At 45.4% G+C, this 18,714-nt stretch overlaps 1 protein-coding gene across 2 annotated transcripts in view; it reads right to left on the bottom strand.

The window, feature by feature from the left end:
• The window catches only part of NCK2 (NCK adaptor protein 2), a 168,030-nt gene that overhangs the window by 58,762 nt on the left and 90,554 nt on the right, over nucleotides 1-18,714 (bottom strand). The window lies entirely within an intron of this gene.

Raw genomic sequence — 18,714 nt, 5'->3', positions numbered from 1 at the left:
CAAATGGCTTCAAATTACCAACGATCATGAGGACAGCCAAGACTGGCCATTGTTGTCCATTGAGCATCGCCAGCATGACAGGATTTGACTGACAGCAGCCAACAAAACCCGAAGTCCCTCGTTTACACAGTTGTAAAGAGAGCATCAGGTACAGTGAATAAAAGAGGAGGGCAGCTACAAGGAAACTACAGCTCTCTATACAATGCAGCACATTCTTTCAATGGCAGGTGGGTAATGCTTTCTCTTGATTCCAGCATTTATTCAACCAGAATTCACTCAATGCTCACTCATCGTCACACATTCTTTCCTGGCATGGTGGGCTCCCTGGTAAGCATGCTGTCTCTCCCTGGCCATCCAAGCCCTCCTCAGACATACTGCCCCAACCATCCCCTCTAAGTTAGTATCACTGCCCTAGCCCCTCCTTTCCACGGGTCATTGAAGAACGAGCCTAATAATGCTTTCTGCCTGGATTCATACCTAGCTCCATCTAGGATGAACTGTTCAATGGAGGTGGTGTCCAGCAGACCCCATTATGTATTGATAATGGTTATTCTGCCTCCTGCCACCTGGTTGTGTGGGAAGTTAAAGGTAAGTGCAAACCAATGATCCACTCTTCTGCCAGTAAATGTGTTCAGTCAGGACCAGGTTACACAGCTTAGCAAAAAATCCCAAACCCAATACAAATCTTAGATGTAGGGAATATAATTTACTGAAGTCAAAATACACACACACATGCATGCATAAACACATAGCTCAAAAGCAATCTAGCATCTTAACTTTATTTCTTTCAGCATATTAACTTTAAATGTCAGAAAAATGAATTTGTGTACAGGTATTACAAAAAATCCCAAACCCATTGTCATCGAGTGGATGCCGGCTCACAGTGACTCTACTGGACCGAGTAGAAATTCCCCTGTGGGTCTCTAAGGCTGGATCTATTTATGGGAGTAGAGAATATCTTTCTCCTGTGGAGTGGCTCATGGTTTCGAACTGTTGACCTTTCGGATCACAGCCCAACAAGCAATCACTACATCACCTGGACATCCCCAAATACACTGTCCTCAAGAAAAGGATTGGTTGAGAGTTAGCAGGTGGGAGACTACCTTTAACCATGGTTCTTGGGGGAGCTCTGGTGGCACAGTGGTGCAGTGCTCAGCTGCTCCCCCAGCATGGGCCGATCAAGCCCAGCCCGAGGGGGCTCCGGGAGAGGAAGGCTGGCCTGGCAATCTGCCCTCGTAAACTCTAGGGGGCCAGCTCCACCCTGTCCCATGGGGCTGCTGGCTGAGTTGGAAAATCACTCAATGGCACATAACATCAACATGAAGCTTTAGGGTTTTTTTTTCTTTGTGATATCTCATGTCTTTAGACAGTTGGAAGGTGGGGTGCAGAAGGCTGCAAACAACCAATTAATATAGAAACTTAATTTTTGTTTTTGTTTCCCTCCCATAGATGTGATTGGCATGGTTCACCAACTAAACCTAATCCCTAGAACCTGTGTTACAAGGCAAAGGGCAATTCAATTTCCAGATGGAATTAAAATAGCTAATCAGCTCACTTGGAGACCCATGGATTAGCTGAATAATCCAGGTGGGCTCAGGATAATCATTGGGGGGTTGGAAAGTGGGAGGGGGAGCATAGGGTCAGAATGAGATTGAGAAATGCTGGCTTTGGAGGGAGGGAGGGGCCACAAACTGAGGGAGGCATCATTCTGAGAGAGGGGTGGAGGGGGAGGCAGAGAAAAACACCCCCCCCACACACACACACCCCGCCAGAGAGTCTATGCTGACTCATAGTAACTCTACAAGACGGGGTAGAACTCCTTTGAGTCTCCAAGACTGCCACTGTTGACAGTAGAAAGCCTCTCTTTCTTCCTAAGGAGCAGCTAGTGGTTTTGAACTGCTGACCTTTAGTTTAGCAACCCAGTGAGTACCCATTAAGCCACCAGGGCTCCCAAAAGAAGCCAGAAATGGAAAAGAAAGAAGATTCCTTCAGCCTTAGAGCCTTCCAGAAAGAACCCAGCCTTTGGTGATGCAATAATTTTCACCCAAGGAGACCCATGGCAGACTCTGGCCTCCACACGGCAAGACAATCCACATGATGCTTTAAGGCATTTTTCTTTGTGGCAACTTACTACCAAAAAAAGTAAACCAAACTTACTGCCATCAGGTTGATGCTGATTCATCGTGACTCACAGGGGCAGCCCCTATGAGTTTGCAAGGCTCTTAACTCTTTATGGGAGTAAATATATGATTTGTGTAACTCTTTTTCATATTGTTGAACCACTGAATGTTAGATATACAAATTACGTCAATGAAAAGGTTTTTCAAACAGAAAAGGAAAATGATAAATGCTGGTCCTAAGAGCAATCCAAAGAAGAGGGAATATTTTTTCCCGTTGCTTATAATACTATGTCCCCACCCCCACCCCCCTCTCCCTGTCACCTTTAGTATGTATCTGAAAATAGCTAAAAATGGAGAGCTCCCATTAAGGAGACTTTACTTGGGGAACAGAAACAACTAAAACACCTTATTAAAATTGAATTATTAAAACATCTTATTAAAATTTCAAGTTGTGTTGTTGCAGATGAAAAGACTAGCTAGATGCCCACTAATCTGACAGGAGTTGGCGAGACCCGTGCTTCCCAGTGGGGTTAACAGAAAGGTCAGTTGGGGGTTTTCACAAGCATTGTCACAAATTACAGCTAATACGCTTCCACCTTTAACTAGGACACAATATGGAATCTAGTGGCTGTTCCAACACTCAGTGCATTAATTAAGCTGTGACAAAGAGTCAAGGTCTTAATACTTTTCTAAGGCACCGAAATACAAGTAAAGGAGAAAACAAACAACAGGGCAGTACTCGACATACCCTTTGCATACAGAGTGCGAGATGCCACCACGAGATGACATCACAGGGTGCCCTCCGGACAGCTGCAGGGTACAGGATTATAGCAAGCAATTAGCACGTACCGTGTACCAGCACAGGATGGTATTATATGTACTTGTGCTCATTACACCTTCACAGCACCCCTACACACGGGGACTTTGCCCAGCTGTATTTTGTAAGTGATGAAACTGGGGCGTAGAGATATTAAATAACTTGCCCAAGTTCACAGTGCTAGAAAGTGACTCAGCTGGGATCCCAGCACATGGGAACTAGTGGGTTACTTGTGGGGTGATGGGCTGCTAACCACAAACCAGCAGTTCAAAGCCACCAACGACATCTCAGGAGAAAGCGGAGGCTTTCTACTCCTGTGAAGATTTGTGGCTTTGGAAACTCAGAGGGGCACTCACTCAGTGAGTCCTACAGATGCGATGGCAGTGACACTGAGAACTGTCACATCACAAAGTCTGTACTTTGTTATTCTCTACTGCCTGATACAACGGGTTGTAGCAGAATCCTGCTACAGGGCCAACCCACACCCTATTGCCTTGCCAACCAAATCCCAAGGGCAAGTCAGTAAGAAACCCAACCAATACCCTCAAGTCCTCCCTGAGGCATTGCAACTTGAAGGCACAGAGTAGAATGGCCCCATCTTTTTTCACTGGGCCACTGGAGGGTTCAAACCACTGGCCTATTGGTTGACAGGCAAACATTGAACCAGCCCACCACCTGGATTCCTTAATGGTAAGGCCAAAACTAAATCCAAACTCACATCAAGTCAATGCTGACTCAGAGGGACCCCCTGTGGGTTTCTGAGACGGTAACTGTTTACAGGAGTGGAAAGCCCAGTCTTTCTCCTGTTGAGCTGCTTGGTGGTTTTGAACTGCGGACCACGCAGATCGCAGCCCTACACGTAACCACCAGGCCACCAGAGGAACAGACAGTGAAAAAGGCACTCAAGACCCGGGCGATCATCTAACTTCTTTGCTCCCCTTTTGCTGCCTGCTTGTCCCAGGCCTTCCTTCCCCACCTCCCACTGATGAGCCTGTCAAACCCATCCACCTCCCACTGCTGGCCAAGCGGTACTTGTGCCCAGACCTCTACCTCTAGATCCCAGGGTCACATTGGGAAGTACCTGGGCCTTTCCAACCATGCACAGAAATAACTCCATGACCCCAGGCCAGGATTTCAGTAGCAATTTCAGTAGCACACCATCCAGCAGAAGTTTACGTGACATAATTTAAATGGATCCTTCTTTTATCCTGGAGTCTCAGTGGGATTTGTTAAGGGTGATGCTGTGGGCTAAGCATTGGACCGTAAACCTAAAGTCAGTGGTTCAAGCCCAGCAGCTGCTCTGCCGAAGGCAGATGAAGCTGTCTGATCTTGTAGAGTTACAGCTTTGGATATGTGAAACGGCAGGGCACAGCCACACTCTAAATGATTAGTGGACAAGCCACACTCCTGAGCACAAGATCTTCTAGAACAGCGTTTCTCAACCTGTAGGTCGTGACCCCTTTGAGGGTTGAACGACCTTTTCATCAGGGTCGCCCAATTCATAACAGCAAAATGACAGTTATGAAGTAGCAATGAAAATAATTTTATGGTTAGGGGGTCACCACCACATGAGGAACTGTATTAAAGGGTTGCGGCATTAGGAAGTTTGAGAACCACTGTTCTAGAAGAAACAGAATTGGTGATGAGGTGGCTTCAGCTAAACCCAAACTCAAACCCAGCTCACTGCTATCGAGTCAATTATGACTCACAGTGTGGCTACAGAACAGATTGCACCTGCTCCTCTTGGGATCTGGAGACTGCAACTCTCTCCAGGAGCAGACACCATCATCTGTCTCCCGTGGAGTGGCTGGGTTTGAACCACTGACCTTGTGGTTAACAGCTCAATGAGCAGCACACTATGCTAGCAGGGCTACTGGGGAAGGCTCTTTATATATAGCATCGCTCTTGTCGTGATCAACTATACAGTATGGTGGCCTTTCTAAACTTCATGAGAGGCTTAGACATTTGTCACGCTGGGAGGAGGGTTATAAATGTTAAATGATGCCCAAACACCACGATGCTTAAAAATCACTGACAAGTCAATAGGTTCCTTGTGCTATATTAACGGTAAAACAAATGCATTCCCAAGTAACTTGCACTGATACTGCCTTATCACCATGAAGGGTATCTTCACCCTGGTGGGTGGCTGCACCCGGGACTGCTAACTGTGGTCAGCCGTTCAACCCGCCATTCATTGTGCAGGAGACAGGCTACACTTTCTACTCCTGTTGAGAGAGTCCTACCCTGTCCTACAGGGTTACCAGGAGTCAGAATCCACTCAAGGGCAGTGAGTTTGGTTTTCTGGTTATTAGGACTTGGCGATCTCCTCCCCGTCGCAACCCCTAATCATTATAGTTGTAACTTTTATAACTTAAACATCTACTTCATCTACACATCAAAATATAAATGCCACAAGCACCCTCAGATCTTCAGCTACATTAATCAATAGTCGACCTTTTCTTCATCCCATTTTCTTTTCCATGATTCCCGTGCTATGTTGAAACAAGAAGCACCATGATGAAAAACAACACACGTCAGAGGATCTGGGTCTCATAATGTTCAACTGTAACCAAGCTGCCAAAATCATTTTAGTGCTTCAGGTTTACAAGGCTTGTGTTCACATTCCTAGGCTGTGAATGTGGTTTAGATTTTCCTATTTAATGGGAGAGGGGGTTCTCAAAAGGCTGTCTGCACCCAGCATTTGTGGACCGGGACCCCAGCTCACTTGGTGCTGTACTGTTCCCAGGACATGGGTTGAACTGGGCCTGTTTTGAGTTTAATCCCTGCACAAATACATCCACATGTGGAAATGGAAAGACGAATGTAAGTTTTACTTTTTGCAAATGGATTCTTTGGCAAAAAGGCTTTCACATGCGCGGAAAAAGAATCAGGAAATGAAAGCTTTCAGCATCTTCAGCTGAGTAAAAAACAAAACACTTTTAAGTTTTAAAGTTTTCCAAAGAAACTGCAAAGGTAATAGATATAAAGAACTTCGTATGCAGCCAGGTTTCCCTGTCATTCACATCATCTTCCATTAGAATACGGTAAATTTGCTACGACAATGAACACTGTATTGCTATAAGTCTAGTCCATCCTTTATTCGGATTTCCTTAGTCTTTACCTAATATTCTTTTTCTGACCCAGAGTTCCACCCAGGAGACATCACATTTAGTCACCAGTCTACTGAAGCTGTTTTTGCTTATGGCGATTTCTCAACCTGTCCTGTTTTCTTGATCAATCTTGACATCTTTGAGGAGTACTGAGCATATATTTTGTAGCATGTTCCTCATTTGGGGCTTGTCTGTTTTCTTGCTTTCCTCTCCCCCCCTCCCCATTCTACATTAAAGTAGGGTTAGATTTTTGGCAGGAAAACCACAGAAGGTTGTCATTTTCTTCAAATCTTATCACAGGTGCATGCTATCGACATAATTTGACACTGAAGAACTTGCCCTTGATCACCTGGAAGGGGTAGGGTGGGTCGGGTTCGCTCCTGAAGAGCTGTTCTTTTCATCCCCTCTCCATGCCGTAGTGTTTGGAAGAAGGCCCCCAGCAGCCCATCCTCCAACATGTAGTGGAGCTCCACCTCCCTGAAGGCAGAATGTCTATGGAAATTATTTGGAAGAATCTGCCCAGGAGATCTGTCTTCTCTCTACTCCTGCTCCATGTCCCTATTCCAACGCACCCAATTGCCTCCTGGATATCAGCAGTCGGGATGCCTAAGGCCCGCTTCAAACAAAACATGCCCAAACTAAACAAACACATTTCCAGTTTCCTGAGTGATTAGTAGCTTTAGATAACCACCAGCTATTACCCCAGTAGCTCATAAGGACCTTGGTGTGATCCCTCAGATATATTCTCACTCACCATCCAAATCACCAGGAGCTCACTTTCGTCTCGACTCCAACCATTTCCCTCTCCCTTTCACCGCTCACCCTAGTCCAGAGGATCACTGCTTCTTGTATGGACCACTTAAAGTGTCTCCTAATAACTCTGTCGCCTAACTCCAGTTTGTGTATCTTATAGGAGCCTACATATTGTAAAGACTGAAGGCAACTGGTGCCACTCCTCTGCTCAAATTCAACCATGGCTTTTTATACCACACTAGACTAAAACCCAGAGCCTTGATCGTGACCTAAAATAACTTAGTAGCTTTCTCCAAATACTTCTCCTGCAGCTAACTCTCCTCTCACGACTTGGGGCCTTTTTACTTGTGCCCACTGCCTGCAGGGTTCTTCCCCACAGACGTCTTTGTGACGAGATAGCCTGCGATCTAAGTGGTCGGCAGTTCAAAACCACCAGGAACTCCTCTAAGAGAAATACTGGGCTTTCTACTCCCATAAAGAGTCGTAGCCTTGGAAAGCCACGGGGGGGGGGGGGGGGCGCTATGAGTCAGCACTGACTCGCCGGCAGTGAGTCTGGTTTGATCCTTGATTGAAGCCAATTCTGAGAAGCCATTCTTGAAGCACTTATCTCGCACCACGGTGTCTCACCCGGGAGCCCCTGCCCTTCCCTTTGTTCCAGGTCATTCTCTGAAAGCAGTGCATGTTGGTATTATTATCAAGGGCATCCTCACAAGATGTATTTCCTTGAAGACAGGGGCGTTGTCTCTGCACCAAACAAGTGACACAGCAGGCAAATCCCACCTTCAGTTCTAACACCAGCGTGGATCCCAGTTGGAAGTGGGGCTGGTCCTCACCTCCCATTTCTCTATCTTCATCACCAGCCACCATGAGCAGCAAGCACACCCTTTCTCCAACCCCCAGCCACCGGGAGCTGAACTAATGCTGCAAGTTAGAAGGACAGGCTGTCCATGCAGAACCTTCTCCAGCCCAGTCATCCCACACTGGGCCACACAACACAAGTCAAGGAGGGCCACACAACACAAGTCAAGGATGGTCAGCTAGGAAAACACCCTCCCCTGCTAACTAACTCTGCCTTGCGTCCATTAATTCCTTGGAATAGCTCATGGACTTTATATAGAATACCTACATGCATATTTACCCACTCATTATAATCAGAAAGGATACTGAATCGACACACATGACATTCATTGGGAGGAGTCAAGGTATGAGGCCTCCATTGACCCTAAGGACATGCCACTCTCTTAAAAATACATTCTTTTTCCAACCCAATAAGCCTTTATATGGGCATCATTGCACAGTCATGCATGATCAATGAACTAAAAGAACAGGCATCATGCCCCACCTCCCCCCATCCTTCCTAGTCTAAATTGCCAGGTGTGGCCCGTGTAGGGCCCAATCACTGCATTCCCAGGGGCTGTCTGAGGGTTGCACATTGCGGTGGTTAACATTATGTGTCAACGAAGCTAGCCTACGGTGCTCAGAGGTTTGGCAGGGCTTCCAGAGTCATCTTCCATTTTGCAATCTGATGTGAGTAGCTAGCTATTCGGAAGGGGAGTTTCCTTGGTGGTCCACCTGCCTCTAGGACGTAAATGTTCTAACAAAGCTCCTTTTCTTGCTCCCAACCCTGAGCGCTTTTGTGCCCGGTCCTCTGATTCTTAGGATATAAGCCTGCCACCTGACCAACCCATCTGGAACTTGCCAGTCCCCATAATTGCAGGAGCTATTTCCATGAAGTAAATTTACTTACACACACATACACACACACACACACACACAGATTTTATACCTGTAGGAAACCTAGATTAAGACGTGCATGTGAAACACATAACTTTTCTCTAGTTCTTTGATGCTTCCTTTCCCCCACTATCATGACTCCAATTCTACCTTACAAATCGGAATGACCAGAAAATGCACACTGCTACAGACAAGAACCCGCAACACAGGGAATCCAGGATAGATAAACTCCCAAGGATCAACAATGAGAGTAGAGATACCAGAAGGATTAGCGAAGGGTGGGAGGAGAAAGGGGGAATCAATCACAAGGATCAGCTAGGAACCCCCTTTGCAGAGGGACCAACAACAGAAAAGTGGGTGAGGGGCAATGGAGGATGATGTAAGATATAAAAAAATAATCTATAACTTATCAAGAATTCGTGAGGGAGGGAGGAAGGGGGGATAGGAAAGGGAAAGAAATGGGGAGCTGATATCAGGGGCTCAAATGGGAAGAAAATGCTTTGAAAATGATGATGGCAGCATATGTGCAAATGTGCTTGACACACTGGAGGAATGTATGGATTGTGGTAAGAGATGTAAAACCCCCAGTAAAATTTAAGACATGCATGAGTACTCAAAAATATCTGGGTGAAGGAATGAATGGCCTGGTCTCCACCACCATATTCAACCCATGAAGACAAGATGACCAGAGGCTATGATACGTATACTGAAGTCATAATTTGCTACTGGATCCAAATTTAATAAGATTCATATACACAATTCTGTCTTTTTACATATCCATTATTTATCTACATGGCTCTTTTACCCATATGATGGAGGCTATAAAAGAATTTCTATTAAAAATCTGAATTGTATACCATGTAGCTACTTTGAGCAAAAGGGTAAAAATGCATGGAACACACACACATGCATGAAATGCAGGTCAATAATGAGGATGAATCTTCTCTTTTTAGCAAGTAAGTTGTGCAGCAACAACTATAGGAAATATAAAAGTTTAGCAAAGCTCATTAGCTATTGAGAGGGCATGTCTTAAGACTAAATGATAGATACATGACAAACATAATGTAAATGTGAGAGGGTGTCAAAAAGGTCATGGAAAAATCACATTATTTTTCCATGAACTCACTTTATATATATATAATAAGATATTGTGTATTGTTAATGATAATTATTAATATTTAATTAAGAATTAATAAATAATTTATTGATTGATGTTATTAATAATTATTAATATAACATATATTATAGTAATTATATAATTATTAATACAATACATTATTAATAATATAATATATTATTATATGATATATTATTAATATATAATATTATATAATAACGGTATGTATTATATAATAATATATTATATATATAATAAACAGCACTTAAAAGTTTTAATTTATCTTTATTGGCCCCCCAATTTAATTTTAAAATAGGTTGCTGAACATTGGAAAGATATCAAATAAATATATATAGCCTTCTCACAACAGATGTGAAAACCTTTAAAAGTTTACAAATGTTGGTATCTATCAACTGTGAAGTAAAAGACTTGTGTTTTAGTTAAAGAGAAAGGCATATAGGGACTACCCAAGTTCATCGATCAAAGTAAGATGGAACAAACTTGTAATGAATGGTTGGTTACACATGGGCTGCTAACGGCAAGGTCAGCGATTCGAAATCACCAGCCACTCCACAGGAGAAAGATGGATGTTCTATTCCTGTGGAGAGTTAGTCTTGGAAACTCACAGGGGCAGTTCTACCGTGTTCTATAGGGTAACTGTGAGTCGGCATCGACTCGATGGCAAGGGTTGAGACACTTGTAGCAAGCGGATGCCAGGAGCTCACAGAAGTCAAGGACTGGCATCTACCACCGAAAGGAACTCCCATAACTCAGTGAGGAAATGTCATCGGCTCAATTGGAAAATGAGACAAACCACAGTCATTTCACCGCCCAAATGGAGGCCGAAAATGAGTGAAGTTAGTCACAGAAGGAAAAATACTGTGTTCGATAGCCCACTGGTAAAAAGGAAAAAGGAAAAAACTCAAGGTAAAGGGGTTTTGTTTTCAATGGAGGTAAAGGGTTTTTTTTTTAACCAAAAGAAACAGACTGCTGGTGACCTGGGGTGGGAGGGAAAGAGAGGCGAGAGGCTGAAGGGCAGACCAACATCAACTTGGGTAAGAGAGACGACACCATCCCACAAAAGGAGGAGGAAAAGGCACGAAAACAATGTCTGAAATGTAAACCCAATTCACAATCAAAAAGTTCAACACGAATAAGAAGTTCAATCCCACTCCCAATCGACCACCATAAAACACCACTTTACACTAAACCGATACAGACTAAATTTTTGCCAATGTGAGTGCTAGGAAAGTGATGAATCATGGGGGAATTCTCATGTGCTGCTGGATAAAGTAAGAGGGAAATGATTTTGTGACACCGAATGCTGTCCGCAATTTACAATCTAGTGTTTTCCACTCCTGGTTAGACAGTTTTAAACAGAAAGGCACATAGGGGTTACCCCAAGTTCGTCGATCAAACGCAGATGGAACACACATTGGGCTGCCAACTGCAACAGAGACTTGTACAGCAATGCTCAGAACAGCGCTGCTTAAGATAAACCCTTCATGATTGCTTGAAAAATTAAATCAACATGAAAAAGGATCAGCCGGTGGTCAAATCATACACTTCCTGTCCATCAGCAGTGAAATAAACAAGTTACAACTCCCCACCTTCCTACAGAAGAAACGAATCAGGTTGTGTAGGAAAATAAATTGCTACCTCCATGAGGTACAATTAGTTGGCGTGGCTCGTCTATCCATAGTCCTACCACCAAATGACTTGGGGTAGAGTCAGGAGTGCCATTCCACTGAGTTAAAAAAAGAGTCACCTCAGAAGCAGGAGATGAGAATCTCAGAAGCAAATGTGTCCAAGACTCCTGTGTAGACAAGTGCAGACGGTGCCAGAGACCAAGTAAGAAAGCAGCAGCTCGGCCTAGAGCAGGGTAAAGCTGAGGCCTTCCAGACAGAGTAGGATGCCCCTGCACATTCATCAGCACTAATGGAGATTTGTAACACTTGCCATGCAGGACAGAGGCCAAGGGACCACATTGCTAAAGATGAGAGAGAGAGAGAGAGAGAGAGAAAGAGAGAGAGAGAGAGAGAGAGAGCGCGAGAGAGCGAGAGAGAGAGCGAGAGAGAGAGCGAGAGAGAGAGAGCGAGAGAGAGAGCGAGAGAGCGAGAGCGAGAGCGAGAGCGAGCGAGAGAGAGAGAGAGAGAGAGAGAGAGAGAGAGAGAGAGAGAGAATGTGATTGCAGGCATAGCTGAGAAGAGGTAATGTGGATGAAAGAACCGTATCTTTAACATTTCTGATCCTGACTTATAACCTGTTAACTTCCCTGGTAAATCTCATAGTTATGGGTATTGTCTGTGAGTTCAGTGTGGCCTTTACAACAGATTACTAAACATGCTTGTAATGAAACTGTTGTACGTGACCTAGATAATGACAAAGAAGTGGTGTACAGAATCTATACAAACTCCTACAATTCAGTAAGAAAACAACAACACAATTGGAAAATGAGCACCGAAGTCGAGTGCCAGGGGAGGGTCAGTTAGTGTCAGAACCAGGTACAGAAGGCTGGAGAGTTGAGGCATATCTTACTACAGCCTCATAGTGATCATCCTTCAGCAGCTGTGAAGGTGGATTCTCCTCCCCCTTTGGGAAGTTAGGAGGCCAAAGTCTCCAAGCCATAATTACAGTCACACAGCACAGGGTTCTATTTTCCTAAGGCCCCAAATCAAGCAAAACTAAACAATGTTATTTAGGTTACCCATCTTTAATATGTATAAATGAGTAAATAAATCAATGGAGAAAACACCAATCTCCCTTAAAGAAATTTAAATAAATTATGGAGTCACTCTGCCTCAAAGAGGTGAAGCAGAAGTTCCCATTCCATGAGGGCTGCCGTAGTGACTTCCTTCCAAAGAGTACAGTATTCCTGTAGAGTTGCAGTCTCGGAAACACACAGGGCAAGTCTTTCCTGTACTATACATAGGTCACTATTCATCAGCATCAACTCGGTGACAGTATGTTTGGTTTTGCAGCATTTTGGAGGGTTTTGTTGTTGTTGCTTTTATGTTTTGTTTTAGAACCATTTCAGACTCACAGAGAAACTTGGAATGACAGCTCAGTTTCCAGAGAAGCTGCACATGGGTTCCCTGTCATTATCCTCTAACTCCATTAGAGTACAGTTGTTAGCAATTATTAAATCTATACTGTTGCCACCTTGCTGTAGCTAAAACCTTTACTTTGCTGGATGTTTTACTTAAGGTTCTTTTTCTGCTTCAGGGTCTCATCTGTCATGCCACGTTGCTTTTAGTGTTTATGTCTCTGGGGACGCCACTGGACTGTGCCAGCTTCTCAGGCTTTCCCTGTTCTTCGTGATCTTGAACATGAGCAGAGTGAGCCCTGTGTAGAAGGTTCCTCAACTGGGACGGATCTGAGATTTCCCTCAGGGTTAAGCTGGGGCAAAGGGTCCTTGGCAGGATGACTACACGGTTAGGTGTTGTTCTGATCATTGGATATCACAGACACTGTTTTCATTATGACCAGGCACCGGGGAGGAGCCCTCGTGGCGTACTGCGTATGCTGCAGATGGATAACTGCCAGGTCAACAGTTCAAAACCACCAGCTGCCCCGTCGGAGCGAGCCGAGGCTTTCTGCTCCCACAGAGTCACTGTCAGTCGGCAATGACTTGATGGTAGTGAGAGTGAGTCCTCCCAAGGAGCAGCTGGTGGTTTGAAGTACTGACCTTGGAGTTAGCAGCCCAACAGAAAACCACCACAGCACCTGGGCTGCTGTCTTAGCTACTCACTGTCATCAAGTCAAGGCTGACTCAGAGCGGCCCTGTAGGACAGGGCAAAACTGCCCCATGAGTTTTTGAGACTGTAACTATTTACCGGAGTAGAAACCCCCCACCTTTCTCCCACAGAGAGATGATGTTTTCAAACCACTGACCTTTCGGATCGTAGCCTTTCGGATGTCACAGGGCTACAGTGAACTATCAAATGAGAGTAAGTTTTTAGGGAGAGCAGAGTCTGGGCAAAGACCACTGTATTAATCCAGCTGACATCACAGAAGTTGGTGGTTCTAGCCACAGCCTCAACCCCAACTCTCTGATGTCAAGAGGACAGTTCCGCAGAGAGGCCCCTTCTGTGGCTGGCACTTGGCTTTGGGAAAGAGCAAGTCAGGAAGGAGGCTTTGGATTGCACACAGCCGCTGGAAACGCTTAAGCAAGCGGCCCATTGTGGAATCATGCTCTAAATGGGAATGAGACTCTTCTGGCTTACTAATAACGTCTTGGCAGGGGATCAGAGGTGGTTAATTTATACGTTGTCATTTTAAATTTTTCCATATTTGGGTAGTTATATGTGACAGGCCTCTTCACAAACATGGACATTTTCACTGGCATAGAATCACTTGTGACTCAGTGTCCCCGACAGAGCAGGGCAGAAGGGCCCCGGAGGGCTTCTGAGACTATATCTCTTTCCAGGAGTAGAAAGCCAGGGATAATATAACGTGACCTCATAATTATTACCTAAGGTACAACCAAAATGCCTAGGACAGTGGTTCTCACCGTCCTAATGCGGTGACCTTTAAATATTGTTCCCCAAGTTGTAGAGACCCCCAAACCATAAAATTATTTTTGTTGCTACTTCAAAATTTTAATTTTGCTACTGTTATGAATCAGGCTACTCCTGTGGCTCAGAGCATCTCGAGGTCCACTTCTGAGAGACAAGAGTCAATGATTTGGGTTAATCAGAAGATACCATGTTCCTGCAGTGCTGGAAGTGCCAACGGTGACCACCCAGACAATGCGATGTAAGGGATTCAAATCTGATGGCTGGCTATGTTCGGGAGTATACTTAAAATTGCTTCATTCCTATCACATGATTTGTAGCTTTGTTACCTTTCAAAAAGTGATCACTATTTCATATCCTCTCTGCGGTTTGGGCAAAAAATAAGGGGTCCATGTGATGCCCTGGGAAGCGCAAATCTGACTTCCCTTTCCTGCAAAAGAAGGTGGCCTCTGTGGTGCATCTGCCTCACTGCCCCCATGTCACATTTCCTGAGTGTCCGTCATCCCCCAAACCAGAGGTTTCCCTTCCGAGTGGAAACTGCAAGGTGTGGGGCGAAATGCCTCCATTTCCTGTATGTTCCACACAGCTACAGGGCCCGGGGCTGCTTCCTATGCGTCAGTGATGCTTCATCTGGGCAGTGAGAACAGGCTCTCTGCTCTTACAGATGAACTCACTCTGAAGACCACAGGTCAGGACTGCCAGGAGCCATGGTGGTTGGTCATAAATGTAATTTCTAAACATTTAATGAATTGTATGAAGTGTGAATGCAGGAAAACTCTCCATAAGAATGTGGTGAGTGGAGAGGTCTGGGGGGTCGGCCCCAATCCCAACTACTAAGTGGACACCTGCCGCTCACCCCCCCCCCCCCGAAAAACTTATTTCCAAGGACTGCGCTGAATCTGAAGCTCTGGGAGGGGGACAAATGTGATCAGAGCACACAGGAGCAGATGAAGGGGAAGGAAGAGAGAGTGGAGCACATACTGGTCCACCAGGCCATAAGGACAATGTTTCCCATTTAGAGCAGACAGTCCTCAGAGAGGACCACATGGCCGCCCCACTATGAGACATGACGTCCCTCACTGACCCATAGCCCTACAGGGGACAACACTGGAGACACAATGTGGGAATTGTACCCGATCTGATCCCACCACACTGAGGCAAAACACTAAGGGGGTGCAACAGAACAGCAAGGGAATGGAGCGGCAAGGTCCCCAGGGAATGATGAAGGTGAACTTTGGGGCCAGGGCATGGTGCCCCAACAGATTGGACTGGAAAACACTCCTAAAGGCCAACAAAAAACCTTTGAACTAACTACAAGCTTTTCTTTCTTGTTGTGTGTGTTTTTTTGTCATTGGTTTGTTGTTGTTTGGTTGTATATTGTTGCTTGGTTTTGCTCTTTTTTGTTTTTGTGCATGATATTATCTCTGCAGGTCTGTCTAAATAAGGTAGGCTGGATGAACAGTCTGGAGGAGAAAACAACAGGACCGACACTTAGGTGGGGTGGGGTGGGGTGAAAGTTAGTGGTGTTAACAAACCCAGGGACAAGGGACCAACAAGTGATCCAAAATGGGGGTGAGGAGGATGTGGGAGGTCTGGTAGGGCATGACGAACGGTAATGTAAAATTGCTGAAACCCTGGTGGGGACTGAGCATGATAGTGAGACAGGAGGAAAGTCAAAGGAAATAAAGGAAAGAGCTGGGAGGCAAAGGGCATTTATAGAGGTCTAGATAAAGACATGTACATATGCAAATATATTTATAAATGAGGATGGGGAAAGAGATCTATGTGCATATATTTATAAGTTTAGTATTAAGGTAGCAGAAGGACATTGGGCCTCCCCTCAAGTACTCCCTCAATGCAAGAATACTTTCTTCTATTAAATTGGCATTCTATAATGCTCACCTTCCCGACACAACCGCTGAAGCCAAAGCAGGTGAACAAGCAAATGTGGTGAAGAAAGCTGATGGTGTCCGGCTATCAAAAGATATAGCATCTGGGTCTTAAAGACTTGAAGGTAAACAAGTGGCCATCTAGCTCAGAAGCAACAAAGCCCACATGGAAGAAGCACACCAGCCTGCGTGATCAAGAGGTATCAAAGGGATCAGGCATGAGGCATCATCAGAACAAAAAATCATATCATTGTGAACAAGGGGGAGTGCGGAGTGGGGACCCAAAGCCCATCTGTAAGTGGAGAGCAAATGTTTTGGGAATGATGAGGGTAATGAATGTACAAATGTGCTTTACACAATGGATGGATGTATGGATTGTGATAAGAGTTGTATGAGGCCTCATAAAATAACTTGAAAAATTGATGACAAAAAAGTATGTCTCAGAGTTGATGATCCCTTTAGCAAAGATCAATGAATGCCGAAAGGAAAATGCACATCTTTGAAAGAGCACACGGCCCAGGGCTATGCACGTGGACACACTGCGTGCGTCCAGGCAAGCTCGCTGCTCCCGTTTCCTCTTCCTGCTTAGTGTAATCTAAGCTGCCCTCCCGCACCCTAACACAAGATACTGAGGTTCATTACTGTCCATTCCAAAACTTGCATTCTCTTACTATTTTGCCCTGTAGCGCAAGACCAAAAATTCTTCCCCATAAGCTTTGATCTTTTATGGCCCGAAATATTTATGTTTTTACAGCAATTCCAACATCCTGGAGCCCGTACAGTTTCCCAAGAACACATTTACCACGTTATAATAAGTCAACAGGAAAGTAAATTCTGTCAGGCAGAACCCGATAGAGTACTGAGTGCATTCTTTCTCTACAGTGAGGGGCAGGCACCAACCCCCACTGGAATAGTTGATTCGGGGCCTCCAGGGGCTGGTACCACACAAGAGAGCCCTGGGGATTCTCACACAGACTCTCTCCTATTGGCTCACAACGCACCCTCCAGTGACAGCTCCTAAAGCAGTTCTCACACTGGTCCGGCAATGTAGCGCTAATAACTTACTGAGTTCACCTGGAGCCCTGGAGGGAAGTGGTTATGCCCTAGGCCACTAACCGCAAGGTTGGCGATGTCAAACCACCAGCCGCACGGCAGGAGAAAATGAGGCTTTCTACCCCGGTAAAGAGTGCCAGCCTTTGAAGACCACCGGGGTAAATTCTGCACTGCCCGATAGGGTTGCCGCGAGTCGGGAGTGACTCTCTGGCAGAGAAGTTGGTTTTGAGTTTCACTGTGTGAGCAGGGACAGCAAGATAGTCAGCACTCAGGAAATCGCTATGACAGACTAGCACTTCTTCCTGCAGACAGAGGACTTCAGATTTCTTCATACGTGGGCATTCTCAATACGCGCAAGCCCAGACAGCCCACACGGAAATCAGAAGGCCGGTGACTAAGCTGCTACCGGAACCTGGAGACCTTCATGAGGTACCGAGGCCCTGCTGAGGCTTCGTGCTAAAGTCTCCTCTTTCTTCTATGCCACGTGTAGTTAATGGAGATTATACTGGGGGTGCGGTGGGGGGAGGATGGTGGTATAATTAGGGCATGATGTAGGACGTTGGGGGTGGGTGGTGCTACATATTTGGCTGCTAGCCACTGGTCGCTGGTTCCAACCCACTAGTCGCTCCGCAGGCAGGAGAAAGCTAAAACTGCTCCCTTGAAAAGGTACAGTCTTGGAAAACCTAAGAGAGAATCACTCTGAGCTGAAACCAAGTGGATGATTCTGGGCAAGTAAAGGCTTTGAAGTCAGGGAGACATTGATTCATCACCTGTCTGCCACTCCCTAACATTGGAGTTTGACCAAGCTATTTAATCTCTCAGTCTCACAAGGTCCCTGGTTCAAGACAAGCATTAAAATACAAGACTAGGCGCATAGGAGCAGGAGATGCACGGGTTTCAAGACAGGAGGAGGAAGAGTGCTGATGCTGAAGAGGCTTATCAGGTCTAGTCTCTGTAAGGAGGCCCCTGGTTATGCACATTGTTAGCACTTAGCTACTCACGACAAAGCTACCGTATCTACTTGAGTATCAGCTCAGCTGAGGCACCTATTTTTACCACAAAAATGGCATTTTTTAAATGTGCTAGGAAACTCAGGTTATACGCGAGTATACACAGTAGTTAGAGAATCTGCTCAAAGGTACCGTGCAAGAAAGGGCTGGCAATCCATAAAGATCACAGCATTCAAAACCCCATGTAGCGCAGTGCCCACTCTGGCACATATGCAGTCCCATGGGTTGGAATCCATTTGGTAGCAGCTGGTTTGGTCTGGCTCTGGCTTTCAAAAAAAGCTCCCTGCCATCAAGTTGATTCTAACAGAGACCTTTTAGGACAGGGAAGAACTGGCCCCCTGTGGGTTTCCGAGACTGTAACTCTATAAGAGAGTAGAAAGCCTGGTCTTTCTTCCGAGGGGTGGCTGCTGGTTTCGAACTTCTGGCACTGGGCGTCCAGAGCTTCTGGTATTATAAAATGACTGAGTCTACAAACTGAAACAGCAAAGGTCGGGTCATCGCTCAGCACCCTGCACCTCAGCCTCCTCAATACCGTGTTCTCACTGCCATCAAATCAATTCTGATCCACAGGAAAAAGCAACCAGGGCCCGACTG

Source organism: Tenrec ecaudatus, chromosome 11 (assembly GCF_050624435.1).
Source record: "Tenrec ecaudatus isolate mTenEca1 chromosome 11, mTenEca1.hap1, whole genome shotgun sequence".
In the NCBI taxonomy this organism is placed as follows: Eukaryota; Metazoa; Chordata; class Mammalia; order Afrosoricida; family Tenrecidae; genus Tenrec; species Tenrec ecaudatus.
The sequence above is the reverse complement of the archived record's forward strand: the minus strand, read 5'-3'. Positions and strand labels throughout refer to the sequence as shown.